The sequence below is a fragment of the Triturus cristatus genome, chromosome 5_2 (assembly GCF_964204655.1).
Source record: "Triturus cristatus chromosome 5_2, aTriCri1.1, whole genome shotgun sequence".
In the NCBI taxonomy this organism is placed as follows: Eukaryota; Metazoa; Chordata; class Amphibia; order Caudata; family Salamandridae; genus Triturus; species Triturus cristatus.
This window is the reverse complement of record NC_140588.1, coordinates 241,280,991-241,297,275: the sequence shown is the minus strand read 5'-3', so window position 1 is coordinate 241,297,275 and position 16,285 is coordinate 241,280,991. Positions and strand designations below refer to the sequence as shown.

The window sequence follows — 16,285 nt, the reverse complement described above, 5'->3', positions numbered from 1 at the left end:
GTACCACACAGAGTTGTTGCTGGTGCTGGTGAGTTTAATTTTGCTTTGCACATCTGCATTGAACACCTCATTGCTACAGTGTGAGCTGTCACATGTAGCTTTCACAAACTAGATCACATGTGGAACTTCAGATAGATGCAAAGAAAAATGGTTCTAGTCCTCGTGTTGTAGCACATGATATGCTATGACAAATACTTATCATGTTGCATCCTCTGTCTTTCAGGTGCTGACATTGATGAGTCACTTGATAAAGCTGAACGTACTACCAATGGAGGGGAGCAGGCAATCCGAGGACAGATCCCAAGCCTTCTTCAAGCAACAATGTAAGCTCCCAGCACAGTTCAAGAAGAGGAGGATTAGGAGGACGAAGATGAGCTGTTGCTGGTTGCAGAGTAGGATCTGGATTATGAGGAGTACATTTGTGTCCCACTGGCCAAAACACTGAGGTCCAGCCAGCATTGTACCATTCACTTCACCTCTGAGGATTGCCTATTCCCAGCAGTCAGTCAACCAACCACTGCATTCACCTACCCCAACACAGCCATCATTTCTTCACAACCTTCATGTCCAAGGTAGACATGTTGCTTTTCCTATACACTCCTCCCATGACAGTGCATCCCAGACCTTCTCTCAAGAATCTGAGGAACCTAACAACTTTGGTGAGGAGATGGTATCTCCTAGGCATACATCTCCACCTCACAGCTCCCACCTGACACTCTTCCCTGTGCTGGTGGACCTGATGTTCGTATCAGAGGTCATCACATGCAGAGGGGGCTGACAGATGGCCATGGTGGCCAGTGGGAGTATGAATTTTTCCAACAGCAGACTAATGTGAGGCAGGACATTCGTGCCATAGGGGTTACTCTGTCTGACATTTCGGACTTACTACACAAAATTCCTGAGATGATTGACAGACAGACAAGAGTCTTTGACAGGATTGAGACATCTTACCAAGACAAGGAGTCAAATGATGTCATATCAATCTATAGGGAAGAGAGTGCAAGGCACTGCGCCTTGGCCATGTTGATAATGGAGGGCATGCTGAAACTGTTTCACAAAATTAACACAAACATCACTGTGGATGTTGAGTATATATCACACACCTACATGAGGTGCTTCAAAAAAGGGCCACTATATGCTATATTCCATTCACAATGATTTGGTTATTGTGAACTCTTTGGGAATTTTTAGTTTACAACACTTTAAGGCACACTTACCTGATGGAAGGATGGGAGTGGGTCTGACTGCTGCACCCTGAATTTCTCCTAAATCCCTGAATGATGTACTTTGGATCACTGAGGTACTCCTGACAGCAGCTGTAATTTACCATACATATCTATATTTCAATACAAATTATGATTTGAATCATGTTACATGTATGTGTCATAGGTACTCACTTTGAACACAATGGAGCTACTCCTCTTTAGATGAGACAATATAAGCAATGTGGTATATACTGTATTATTTAACCCCTTCGACGCTCATGACGGAACGGTTCCGTCATGAGCGTCGGTTGAGCTGTGCTCATGACGGAACCGTTCCGTCATGACCACGCCCGCGCAGGTAACGGTCAGCACCGCGGGGGAATCCGCCCCGCATGGAAGGGGTTAAATCTAGAGACATCCTTTCATTAGCCAACATGTTCTCACTCCAAAACTAACAATCTCCTCCTCAGTAAAGTTCTTCTTCCTCCTCAGATTTAGCATGCTGATGGCAAGGCAAGATGCAGAGCAGGCAGGAGCAGTGTGTGTGGAAAAATCAGAGCCATGGATGTGTGCTGCTTTTATGTGGTTTGCAGTGCAAGTGTTACAGGTGGCATTAATTGTCTGCAATGTTTGAAATTACACGTACTCTGCCATAAATGTGGAAATTCTGCCCGAGTGCGGAACATCTGCCTCAAGTGCGGAACCTCTGCAGTTGCAAAGATAATACTCATAAGACCCTTTGTAAAAACAGAAAAGTATTAAACACAGGTGTTGAAATTACCATTCAACACAGCTTAGATTTTTTGAGGAATGGAGGTGGAAGGAATCTGAGAAGTGGTTGTAAGTGAAAGCATCCAGTGAGTCCAATGGCTTGTGAAACAATACACAGCCAGGGGTCTCTTCTCTTTGCACTGAGCCTTGCTGACAATGTGGGGCATGGTCAGGCTGATGATGGTCTAACTACTTTTACCACCCTGTCCACCCTTATCCTGAACCATCCAGATTTTACTCAGGGTGGTCAAGCTGACACTTAACCCTCCAGTGAGAGGGTGCTAGAGAGTGGGAGACATGATTTATGACTTGGGATAATGATTGATTAAAAGCCTCAGACAGATCTCCTGCATTTGGAGACAGAACACTATTTCTACCAACAGATGAGAAACTGGACGTTGAATTTCTCCATTAGACTGCCTTTTATTTGAATATTCATCCCCTTTCTAAGATAGTTGGTCACTAAGGACGGGTCAAAAAGACTTCTGCTAGAAAGAAAGAAACTCCTCACATACGGAAGACAAGGGGAGAATACTCGTAAAAAAGGCATGAGAGACTGATCTAGGCTGCACATTCTCAGACAAAGAATAGGAAGAAATTCAGGACATGGCATGCATAACCTCCAGATGTATGAAACTTTAGAAAATAATTTAAAAAATAATGACGTACAGATCTTTCAAACCCATCAAACTGCACACATTGGATCGGCACAGATGTGATGCATGCTAGCAGGGATGCACAGGAATAGGCTCTCTATCACACAAACTTTGGAACTGTCCGAAAATACAACACTACTGAAGACACATCTTCGTTGTGCGAGATATTATTTTTGAAAACATTTAAACCCAGGTTCCCAGCCTCCCACACACCGTTCCATTGCTCTCTAGGTGAGGCAAACTAATGTCTCTGGTGCTGTGCACAGCAAAACAGAGAAAAAGTGCACACCAGATACAAAGGAGTGGGCTTCACAGGCTTCAGAACATGTTAGAGATGAAGAACTTCTCCCTGGTTGTCCCAGTGGTGGGGAGTCTTTTAAAATCTCTGGTACCCTTTATGACATGCCTGTCTTCCAGTTTAGAAGAATTGACCTAACAGTGTTAGCTTAGAGTGTTGCAGATTGACCAGACTTAGGCATAAGCATGTACTGCAATCCTGAGAATGGAACATATTAAAGGAGAGCAGGCCTTCCAGTGTATATAGAGGCTAGTGTCTTGAGGTTGTGGTCATTTTCATTTGCTCTTTTTCGTTTTCAATTGAGATCTGTTGGGTATCATTCCGGTCCCTTTCTAGCTGTCCAGAGTAGGTGTCAACCATTCAACTAATAAAAGTATTTGATCATTAAGCACTTTTAGCCCTATACTGTTAGTGCTCAGACTCTGTGAAACCACCATATACTTCACCTCCCAAAATTTTCACTTTTAGCTTTCACTCAGTCTGCTCACGTTATGAAAGCGGCACTCAGAGACCATCATCTGAATATGCAGACCCAGATCTAACTCTTATATATCCTCAGCCCCATGTGGCCAGCCACAAGAGCTATTGCGACCTCTTCTTTATGACTCTTAGAATCGATCACCCAATGATGATGTGCAACTCAGTTTCTCTCTGCTGTTCTCAAAGCACCTTTCCGTTTCCTCGAACCCTCAAAATAACTTTGTAAAGACCCTCAGTACCTCTTATGTGCCCCTTAGTGTCTTTTTGACACCATTCAGTAGTTTCTAGGGTCCCTTTCCCAGCCTTTACAGCGCACATAAATTCCTCTCCAGACTTCCCTCTGCTCCCGAACACACTAAACCTCCAGCCACCTGCATCCCCTCTACTCCCATTCAGTTGAGTGATCTGCAGCTTCTAGGGTGCAATCTACACTCAGGGCCTGATTCACAATGTGACTTACATGTAGTAAAGTTATGAGTGCAGAGTCTCAGCACTCCGGCGGAGTCTCTGCACTCAGGGCAGAATCTCTGCAGGGGGCACTGCAGAGAGTGAGCCATGCAGAGATCCCAACCAGAGTGCGGATATTACGGCACAAATGCGGAGACTCTGCATTCCTAACTTTACTAATTCCATTTGTGAATCGACACCTCAGTATATGTATGTGTGTGTATACAAATACATTTGCCTTTTTTCTTAATTGGAAACACAGACAGCTTGAGAAGTATACTATGTGTTACCTGCAGGTCACATGCTGCTCAAGTGCTGGGAATTCTAATAAGAATTCCCAAAAGCAATTCAGTTTGTATTTTTTGTTGCATAAACGATTGTACATTATATAAAACAAATATATGCATGATAGTTGTATATCATTGGATAATTTCAAACACATATGCACTCTTATTGCTTGTATTTCTGGTATTATTACTCAGCTTTTTGTAAAAAAAGAAATTCAGAAAATGTTTTAAAAAATGATATACCTTGGCCAACAATGCAAAGAGAAGAAATACAGTGTAACTTTGGGTCTAATTTAGAGTTCAGCGGATGGGTTACTCCATTCACACAAGTGACAGATAACCAGTACAACGTATTAAAAGTGCATTGTATCAAATGATACCAGAACACGATATACGTCACATTTTTGACATAGTAACTTGTAGTCCAAACTCTAAAACAAAATGTTTCTACATGATAGCCTACTCAATTAGGTCTGCTGTTAAATGTCTTTTTGTTTTTAACACCTCCTGAAGGTGTTAAAATGAAAAGGCTGGCTGGAGGTACTACCACCTTTGTTAAATTAATCTCTCTCTCTTCTCCTGCAATGGACTGAACAGAGCCCTTATTCCAGGGTAGGAGCTATGTGCAGAGTACATGCAGGATAGCTTTCCTCTGGGCATCATCACCTTGTGCATGGTGTCAAGACTGTCAGAGGGTCAGGCCCCACACTTTGAACAATTCCTGTTAAAGTGACAATTATGCATGTGATACCTGCCTCTCTAGTTCATGATGCTGCCTCAGGCCAGTAAGTGCTCACTGAGCTCGATCTGACCTTAGTCTAGAGTAATAATAAAGCCACACACATCTTGAGCAGGCCATATGCAATGGGCTAGACGGGCCCTGTTAAAGCTTTCTCATGCAGTCATTGTTGCTTGCTCTTGCACGTTAGGAGTAAGCCAAGAAACATGCTCCTGAACTTCATGGGCAAGTCGGTAGTATTAAAAATATATATCAATCCTACTCGTAGCATAACCTTTGTGAATCAGGCTTCTTGAATAATACCTAATATGTCAAATATGTCAAATAGTATTTATTAAACCACATCTGCATTTATTTGCTAATCAGGGTAAAGATGAACCTCCAAATAAGTTTCATTAGCAGCATTGGAAAACATTCTCTGTATAAAACCTGTTTAGAACACACAAATGATTTGTCCGAACACTCGTATTTCACAAATACAACAGGCACTACCATACCAACTCTATTGCCACTGTTTGCACTTATGTGTTGCCAATAAGCAAGATCCCAGGATTCCCCATGTCATTTCGAGCAGCCTCCCCAAGCTTCCATAACTCATGGTCTCTGAAGATCCCAAGACAAGAAGCACTTTACTAGCATAGAATAATATGAAGGATTGTTTGGTCGTTTCATAGGCCCTGTATGGCACAGTTGGGGGAAGGCTCACCATTCTATCCCACATCAAAGCTACAGCTGATTGTGCTGCAAAGGTTTCAGTTACAACACAACAAAAGTGCTCAGGGTTGGATGAGAAGTGAATATCTAAAGATTGATGGGGTGTAGTGTAAAAAGACTTTACCCAGACAAGAAAATAATGGAGAAACAAAAACAAATTTACAGATGTACTGTCAGAAATTAGGTTATTAATGTGTGAGGATGGAACACACACCTACTCAATTAAGCCACGCATGGTTCAGTCAAAAGACAGCTTCGCAAACCCTGGAAAGAATGGCACAAGCAGCAGGTAATCACCAAGTATCAAGCATCAAGTATTACATACTTATGTCAAGCAGTACTAACATTTATAAAGAGCACAACAAAAAATTATTTACAAAGCAATTTAGAAAAATAGAGAAAAATGTTATGAGCAAAAAGATACCAATATCAACATAATGGGATAAGGGAAACTTTGGATAGGATTTATGTTGACTTTTTAGGGCAAAAGGTGGAGGAAAATGTAAAGTCCCAATCAAAAGTTGCTATTCAAGGTTTACTAGGACCTGCGTGCCATTTCAGGTCAACGATGATAGAGCTGAGGTCATAAAGACCAATTAGGGGGCATGTCAGCAACACCCGGCAATAATTATCGCTCAGCGCTCTTAGCGTGAGGATAATTATCGCCAGGTAACGTGGATTTTTATTGCTGAGATAGCGTGCTATTAGCAATGCTTATCTCCTCAGCGATAAAAATCCTCACGCTAACTGCCTAACGTAAGATTATCGCTGGAAACCCAGCGATAATCTCACGCAATGTGGCGTTAGCTTGCTGATAGGGACTCACAAACGTAGCCATGATATCCACCTTCCATAGGATATCATGGCTAAGTCAGTCCTGAAGCAGGCGTAAGGAAAGTAGCGATAACAGGGGTTATCGCTACTTTTCCTGCCGCTATGCTTCATAGCGTGGGGCTTGGTGATAGGAGAAATGTCGCTAAGCGACATTTCTCCTGTCATGTTAGGTCAGGAAAGCCCACTTTGCATCTCATTAGAGATGCAAAGCTGGGCGTTAGGAATCCTGACACTAAAGCAAGGTTTCACGCGTTAGCGTGGCCTTGCTAATTAGGCGATAAAATTAACGCTGCTTTTCGGCCGAGAACGGCCACAAAAGCGGCAATAAGTTTTTTAGCGCCAGCTTGTAAATATGCCCCCAGGTCTTTCTGGTCTAAGTTTTTACCTTCTGACTAAGGGCCTTATTTAGAGTTTGTCAGAGAGGATACTCCATCAAAATGGAGAGGAGATACCATCTGCCGCATTACAAGTTACACAATCTAAAATGCATTTGAAACATGGTGAAAGGGACAACTGCCATGTTTGCGAAGGAATATTCCATCTGCCAACTCGTAATGAGTTCTACATGAAGTCAAATTCTTTCAGCAGGGCAATGTAGAGGGTTGTGTTGGGTAATGGTCTCTGGAAGCCATTGGTTTTGACAAGAGCTGGTCTTCTGGGAGACATGTGGAGAGTCTTCTTATCTTGAAAATATTGTCTTCGGTCTCCAGAGGCAGTATCAGACGTCAGATTGAAACAAGTCTAGTAAATCTCCAGAAACTAATTTGAACAGAAAAGGTAAAGAACGAAGACCAGAAAAAACGTTGCGCCTGAGCAGGCAAAGCATCAGAAAGAATAATAACAGGATCAGGAGAAGGAGGAGAGTCCATGGAGTTCAATGAGTGAGCAATGATGCAGAAACTATTTTGATGCAGAAGGACTCATGGTGGACTCTCTTTTTACAGGCCCAAATAGGAAGTGATGAATTTTAAATTGGTTTTGGCTACCTTGATTTGGGAAGGGACATAAATAGAAAAATATTTTTTTTCACAATTTAGAGCTCAATATATTTAAGTTAATAGTAGCAATAATGGGATATGCTTCAAAATAATCTGGCTTCAAAACCCACAGAAACTAGGGCTTGTGAAATTACATTTTTATCACATGCAGCATCTCTGCAATACTTGCATACTAGGAGAAACTCGCTCCAGAATTCACTGCATGTCGTGTAAGGCATGCAGGAAGGAAATATGGCCATATGAGAAGATGCTGTGGTGGGCCCACCAGCTCAAATGTGGGCCAGGAAGAAGAGCAACCTAGGCTGTGCATTGGCCTGATGTGGCAGGAATCTGGAACCCGTTCCGTAGTGGTACATAGTTCAGGAAAGATACCTGGCATTGCTCTTCCTATCCAGTCCCAGATAACGTATTCCTGGTAAGTATTCAGCAGCTAGAGTTCCCTGGCCCTTCCTTTGTTCAGAGGAAGCCCATGATTTTCCCAGCCAACTCTCCCTGCCAAGGATATGCATTTCTGCTTTGACAATATAATGAGTGGGGGAACTGGTTTAAAGCCTGTTCTGGCTCAGGCAGCCTACAGTAAAGTTTTGATAAAGTTACTTTTCTGCTTAAGTTATCAAAATCTGATTTCACCACTAAAACAAACTTTGAAAACCAAGCAGGAACCAACTTTTTTCAGTGTTAGTCCCCACTAAGCTTACTTACAGTAAATGCAAGATCAGCGACATAGCCTTTGGTGTGTTTTTTCTATTGTGTGCCTATTTCAGTATGTTAACACCCTTCTCTGTGGACTAGCTAGACACACCTTGCCTTCTGTTAAATACATTTTCCCTGCTATATGTCTCTGAAGGGCATTTAAAATGCAGCCCTGCAAGAACACAGACCACAGTCCTAAAGAGAGAAAACATAAGGTCCAGATAAGGGTAAAAAGCCTAGGGTGAAATGGAGAAAAAGTGTCTATGCTGCAGTCAGATTGTCACATTCAGATATGTATATCTACTACATTTCTGTAGGCATGTATAGTAAGGCCTGTGATTATTCAAGGGAATCTATTGTTGTTGCATATTCACAGGACTACTCCAGGAATTATTCAATCATTTCTAAAACAAAAGAAATGTGTTACAAACATAGGTGGAAGTACATTTGTTTCTTTTTCGCTCTACCTTTTCTGAATCAATTGTGTTGGTGCTTCGTCATCATGTACATTAAGATGTTCTTATTTTCACAGACAAGAATAATGCTTGATTTCACATTTCATCAACCCTTTGAAAACAAAAGTGATAAACGTCTGTTTTCTATTTACTTACATTAGGCATTTAAACGCTGATTAAGGCACATGAGAATGAAACAGTTTTTCACTGCCATCAGTTGTTCAACAGTTACAACTTTCGTATTTCAGTTTTAAATAACACCTAGGGGCTTATTTATAAGCCCATTGAGCCGCCGGTGCATCACATTTTTTAACGCACCAGCAGTACAGTGTGCCTGCTCATATTTACAAGGCTACATAAAGCCACCCTGCGTGACTTTTCTTGTTCTTGTAAATATGGCCCCCTTTCACGCATTACTCTGCGTGTAAGAGGTGTTCCAGGGGTTTTGGTGTGAGTGTTTCCACGCAACATCCATGGACCCTGACGCATTCCCAGCTTTACAAGGATTGGTAAATCTATGAATGCGTCAGATTCCGATGTCTCCCCAGGAGAGATGTAAAGGAGGCGCAACAAGGAGAAATACCATTATCTCTCCTCATTTCTACTTTTGGAGGAAAACACTGCTTGTGATTGTTTTTGTGCAGAAAGGTGTTCTTTCCTGCACAAAAACAAACATCCCTGCAATGCAGGCACCATTGCACCATAGCGCAGGGTGCCTGCATTGGCACATGGCAGCCCATTGTGCACCAGGGCAGGGGAAAAGGACAGCAATGTGCCATAAGTTGCAAATATGGCAAAATCCCGTCCTTGTCTTTTGACGTACAGCAGTACAGCAGGATGGCTTACTGTGCTGCTGTGCGCCAAAATATTGTAACTGAGGCCCCTAGTGCAATACTTCACTAAGCCTTTTTGCTGGAATTGGTTTCGCTATGGCCACCGCATTACATTAGACACAAATAGTCTGTGTATTTTTGTATATATTTCACATTCTTTACTGCTAGTCAAACTATAAGTCAGAGTATTTTTTTGAGAACTTTACTGATCTTCACAGCTGAGCTCTGGAAATAAAATCGAAATTGAAACGACATAAAATTATATCTGATTAAGCAAAACCACTATCTGGGTAGGTTTACAAATTTGTAGGTCATGCAAACCCTTTTGTTTTTATTTCAAGGTACCGCCTTCATTAGATAATGGAAATGTAAGGGCATTTTTCATCCATTTGAAACACATAAAAAATTTGGGAATACATTATGTCAAATAATTTGATCTGAGTGTAAAATGTATTGACTAGTGTATGATTTAGTTTTGCACAAAGGGCCTCCTTACGTGGTCTGTGTTAATTCTGATCGGACTGGTAACAGGCGTTACCAGATGAACCTATATTGCTAGCTCCGAGTTAACTCGGCACATCTGTGGTGTTTCACCCAGAGTCACCACATGTTGAAAGCAGTTAAGTTGCTGTGTGAAATATAAGGGAAACTTTGTAATTACTTGTTGAACTAGGGTAGGAACTGCCAGTTACCCTGGTAACAGAAGGCAGAAGATGGTCATCTCTCAGCTTAATGTGCTATATGTATCGTACATACTTGATGTGCGCTTGATCGTGGGAAGACATATTTTTTAAAACATTCTGTAGCAAAGTAAAAAGCATAAAGACTGAATTTGCTTAATACTCATCTTTATGATTATTCTTTTTACAGAATGACACATATTCTTTATTTAGAGGATTCAATACGGCATCATAGACAACAATTCAAGACACAGAGAAGGGGAATGAAGCAGGCACATAAGGCTTAATGTGAACACCATTATTGGCTGGAGATGATATTTATCAACAAATCCAGTAACCATTTCTGCTCCGTTTGCCGTGGCAGAACCCTGAAAATGTACAGATGATTTTGACTCTGTGGGGTATATTCACAAGGACTTATCTGCGATTTATCCCCACCTTAACGCATCAAAAGTGGCGATAGATGTAACACCCCATTCACAAGCCGGTGTAAACTGCAGACATCGCCAGTATTCCCACGATAATTGCCCCAAAATTTACATCCACGGCGGACACCACCAACTAACCCTAATGAGATGCAGAGTAAGCGTTCCCGTGCAAAAACACACGAAAAAAACACAACACCACTTTCACAACGAACTGCCAGATCTGCGATGAGAAACAAAAACAGGCAATAAGCCGCGGTAGCAGCAGGGAATTAACACTTGCCTTTTGCTGGTGTTAAGCAGGATGACTACCTGCAGCATAAAAGGGAGCCAAGCCAAGAGCCAAAATGGAAGACCCACAGATGCCACGGTGACAATGATCATGCAACAAGGATATCCATGAGGGCCACAACACCCACCACAACCACCCCCAGCCCCCCCGGACATACACATACCGTGCAGGACACAAGAGCCACAAAAAGCGCATGATGACGCACATTGCCATAAAAATACACACATGTATGCCCAGAAGAACGAGAAACAGTCACACAGCACTGAAGTAAAAACCAAAAACTTTATTTCAATACAACACAAAAAACCAATGCCGAAGACTCCTGTCGGGTCCGTCAGGGACTATATCGACGTCACAGCCTGGAAAATAAAGCACAAAATCAGGACGTGTGTCATGCGCACATCTAAGGAGTGAGACACAGAGAAACAGAGAAGGAAAGAAAGCCAGAGAGAGAAAGAGAGGGAAGGAAAGGAAGGGAGAGAGAGAGAGGGAAGGGAGAGAGACATAGACACCATGACCCTGCGCACCCAGGCCCCACTGCTCACCTGCTGCCAACGATGTTTCCATCAGTGGGCACACCACGTGCCCATGCAAGCTCCAGGCCCCAGTCCCGCCACCATGGCATGGCCCACATCCTGTGGACCCGCCGCAGGTCCCATATATGACGCTGAGTCCTGAGTCATCAATGGCGGAGACCACATCAGTGCACATGTCATCATCGCAGGCTGCACACCCGCTCAGTTTTTCCGATGCCACTTACCCTGTGCAACCCCAGTCAGCGCCACGTGGTGGTAGGCCTGTGACGGCCGCAAAGACTTCAGGTGCCACTAACCCTGTGCAACCCCAGTGAGTGCCACGTGCTGGTAGGCCTGTGACGGCCGCAAGGCTTTGGGTGCCACTATCCCTGTGCAACCCCAGTCAGCGCCACATGGTGGTAGGCCTGTGACGGCTGCAAGGCTTTGGGTGCCACTAACCCTGTGCGCAACAACTTACGGGGCCATTATAATTGAGAACCCTGGAGCATCCGTCATCCAGTCACCACTGGCAGAGGGGAATGTGACGTTGTCGGCCCCTTATATTTGCGGGGTCACATGGCCTGTGACGCCTGTGCCGGATGGGTGTGGTGTGTGTGCAAACCTGCCCTCATGGAGTGGCCGTGACATGCTGACAACTAGACCAGTGATCTGCACACCATCAGCGAGTAAGCCTGCGACATGTAGCTATGTGGGCCCCCCCTCGGAGCGTAAGCAGAGTGGTCTGACCTGGCGTACGCCAGACCAGCGCAGGGCTTGCAACAATGACTCAGGGGCTCTGGGCGTGGTTCAGTCCATGTCCGGAAAAGGAAGTAACTAATGCGTGTGTGTCTGCTGTAGTGTCCACGGCACCCGGAACACAATAAGCAATGTAGCACACTGTGACTGGCATCCCACTAGATGAGCATCATTGACGTAAGAGGAATCACTGTCCCTACATCCATCCAGACATTCATACATGAATGATGAAAGACATGACACAGCAGTGCGTTACTGGATGTTTATTGCACATCCAGTGGAGTTTTGCAGCTGGAGCAGTACAGGGCCATGCCAAGCACACCACACAATATGGGCCCGTGGATGGCCAGCCGGAGTCCATCCGGGGATGACAAGTAAAGCGGAAGAGGAAGGGTACAGTCCGCAGTCTGGTCGCCGTGTCATTGGTCATCGTACAGGAAATGGCAGTCCATGTCGGGGTCCAAGGTGAGTGCAGCGGAGTGTATTGGGGGTCAGTGGAATGTCATGGGGCCATGTGCGGCACAAGCAGAAACAGGCCAGGTGGTGGAAATGAATGCTAGTGCCTCCTTCTGAACTCAAACCCATCCACGTCCTCGTCCTCGGATGTGTGCTCTGCCCCACCTGTGGGTGTTGCAGTACCGGCTGCGGCACTGTGTGCCACTGACACATCAGGGGCCGGAGGAGGATTGTCGGCCGCACTGTGTGGCAGTGACACATCTGGTGCAGGAGTGGATACACCTGCCACACCGTGCGGCACTGACACACCAGGGTGCAGAGATGTGGATGGTGTGGGGGCAGCAGCATTCATCAGCGCCACACTGGGCAGCAATGCCATGATGAGGATCTGCAGGGCATGTTAGTCCCAGCTACATTTAGCTGATGTGCAGCGGTGGCTGGCAACCTTTCCACCTCCATCCGCACCATGTACTCCATGAACCTCCGCATGTGTGCCAGCTCACGGCTGGCATCGCTGGAGCCACTCTGAGCGGACAGGTGTTCTTCTCTCCACGTCATGACTCCAGCGATATCAGTCAGGGCTCGTTGGAGACCATGGAGCGGGCCTATACACCCATGGATGGCGTCCAGTTTGGGAGCCATGATGCCGATCCCCACCCGCACCTGCTCAGCCGTCTTCCTCTGGCCCTCCAGCACACGGCGTTGAAAGGCCATGTGTTGTTCCTGGGGGTCTTGGGAGACTGCCGGGACTGTGGGTGCCTCCTGCTGGGTGGTTTGGGTAGTGGGTGGGGTCTCCTCGATGCAGCTGGACTGCCCTGATCCTGGAGGTGAGTTGCAGATGATGTCAATGATGTCTTGGAGGGCTTGGGTGTCGATGCTGGGGGTGTCCTCCTCGTCATCAGTGAAGAGTGGCTGGGACTGCTCTGCAGGAGGTGTTGACGGTGCCCCTGCAATGTGAAGGGGAGAATTACAATGTGTCCACATGTATGTAACAGCATGGTACATGTTGACATTCAGACAGCTTGGCATTGTACATTGTGACAGTCTGTGGATCAGGGCCATGAACCCGAGTCATTGTGGGTATGCACTGTGCTCTGCTTGAAAGTGCATGTGTGCCATTGTGGCCATCCCCACCCGTCCCCCAGTACCTGGTGATCACTCACCCTGTTGCGGTTGTGTTGTGTCCTGTCGAGCAGTGTCCGGTCCCCCAACTCTTGCTACAGCCTCCATACTGATGACTGCCGACACCAGCTCCTCCATATCATACAGCACTTGCTCTGGTGCTGGGCTCCCACCTCCAGTCTGCATTGCTGCCTTCTGGTTGGCTGCGAGTTTCTCCTTGGTCTTCCGCTTGATGTCAATCCATCGCCGCTTGGCCTCATCCATTGACCTCTTGTGCTCTCTGGAGGCATTCACCTTGTCTATGATGTCCCGCCATATTCCATTTTTGGTGCCCAATGATACGTTGGAGGTGACGAACAGTTGTTGATGGTGTTCCATCACCTCCGTGACTAGGATCCTGTTTTCCTGCGTACTGAACTTCATCTTCCTCTTGCTCTTGTCCTTGCCCTTCTCTGTCCCCAAGGTCCCAGGCTGGTCGTCCGGGGGGCTTATGGGCTTGTGCTCATCCTCTGCGCATGCTCCGGCTGCCTCCATGGTGCTTGGGTGTTGGTCAGTTTGTGTTTGAGTGTTTTTTCTACTTTTATAGTGATTTTTCCCACCTGCCATGTGTGAATTGCAGGCCTGGTGCTGCTTATCGCTGATTTCCTCTTCCTGCTTTGGCCCATTGCATGTTTTTTCATGCTGGGGTTTGTGTTTTTATCGCCGTCAAGGTGCTTGTATCGCGGACATTGTCCGTGTTTTGGGCGGACTATCGCATGGTACCGCCATGTTGTGAATTCCACGTTGACACAGGGTTATTTTCCCGCGATAGGCTGTGATGTGTAAAGTTGATTTAACATTTTTGGGAGATGTTTAGCATGGGTTCTTGCGAATATACCCCTGTGAATGCTACACCTCACATTGTGGTTGAGACAGCCTTTATTTTTCTATTGGCCTTGCCTTCTGGTGTCCCCACCACCCACCTGTTTCTCGGGGATTGGACTGGGCCTCCTAAAAGCAAAGTCAAATCATCATCTGGTGCTCCTGTGGTACCCTTTGTCGCACTGTTCGCTTAGGGAAGGAGATATCCTTCGATGCTAAAGTAACTGAGCTTAGAAACACAATAGTGAAGTTAAGAGGCAGAAGAGAGCCCTTTTCAGCAGAGAAAGGGACTCCTCATTTGGGATTTTTGGTACTGGGAAACCTCAGATAGTGAGGGTATCCCTTTGCAGAAAATCTGGGACTGGTATCCTTTAAGAATAAAAAAAATGTAAATGCATGGCTCGTTTTACCTTGTAAATGCCCTTGTTGACCTAAAACGGAATGAAGACTTTCTAGCTTGCTGAAATGCAAAATCCTGGCTGCCTGCTGGAGTCCTGCAGTATGTTGCCTCCTGCTCTATTGAATCTCTGCTTTCAGTATTTTTCTCCAACACTGGTGGAATCAGACTCCTGTTGATTCAAGAGACGAGGGGAATTGCTGCCTTCCTATCAAAATTACAGTGAACCAGGTTGAACTGGATAATTCTTTTTTGTGGCAGCTGAGCTGAGAGGACCTTCCTGTAAGTAGAAAAATGTCCAGAAGCCCACAAAAAAGGCTTGAAAATTTTGTGACATTTCTTTAAGGAAGCAGTAGTCCAAACACTTCTAGAAAACCTTTGAATTTTCATAGTACTGGAAACATTGTACATTCTCATGACAGATACAACCTTAACAGCTTAAATTGTGCTGTTTATGCCGCTTTGAGCTTTTTAGAGGAAGGTGTGAAGCTACAGTGGGACTGCTGTCACAACATATTTAACCTTATGAAACCCTAAAAATCTAATCTCATCATTCTTGCTCCGCAGACATTTCCAATCTCAAAAAACTCCAAAGGTAAGCCTGCTCAGTGGAGCCAACCACAATTGTTCCTCCAACCAAAATCATTGATGGATCAGTGTAAGGAGAAGTATGGAAAAGTGAGAAACTCACCACCTGAAGAGTGTCCTCAGCAACTGGAGAAATGCTCAGGTTTATAGAAGCTGGAAAAGGAAAAATGGCAAGACTTTCAGACATGGTGGAGAGAGGAATCATTGAGGGAGTGTAGAGAGACGTGACCCAGAAACACCACAGAGGGCAAAAGGCAAAGCAGTTTAAAAGGCGGACATAGGAGGAGCCTAGGTGAATGGCACCAAGAGGATGAACCTAGAAGCTGCTGGTTGCCTTGAGAGTAGGCGGTCAGAAGAGCAGATGGAAAAATTAGATGGCCTGCAGAGAGAGGAACCAGATAAAAAGTCTAAGGAGAGGTGGATCTGACCCAGGGTGGCTGATGTGGAAGTGCCCACCAAAACCCAGGAGATATCTGAGCATGCCAGATGGGTAACAAAGACCAGGGATTAGCCCAGCAGGAGGATTGGAACAATAAAGAGCAGCAAGCAACGTGTTGAGCCCTCCTGCCCAACGGAATATTACATTCAAAATTATGTCGGCCTAAGAACCAAAAACACCCATTATTCATAAGGCCAGTAATATTTTGTTCCTTCCCTTCCAGATGCAATTATTTTTGTGCCTGACCAAGGAAGTGACGGCAGCTTATTCTTATAGCAATGGAAGGGAAGAATAGGCGAAGATCCAAAACAATTACACCCCCATCCTCACTCGAAAGCCCTGAT

At 45.1% G+C, this 16,285-nt stretch overlaps 1 long non-coding RNA gene across 1 annotated transcript in view; it reads right to left on the bottom strand.

The window, feature by feature from the left end:
- Window positions 1-16,285, bottom strand: part of LOC146822841 (uncharacterized) — a 380,915-nt gene that overhangs the window by 285,268 nt on the left and 79,362 nt on the right. Inside the window, exon 3 of the long non-coding RNA XR_014962089.1 lies at window positions 15,606-15,655. This is a non-coding gene — a long non-coding RNA (uncharacterized LOC146822841). The remainder of the gene's footprint in view (window positions 1-15,605; window positions 15,656-16,285) is intronic.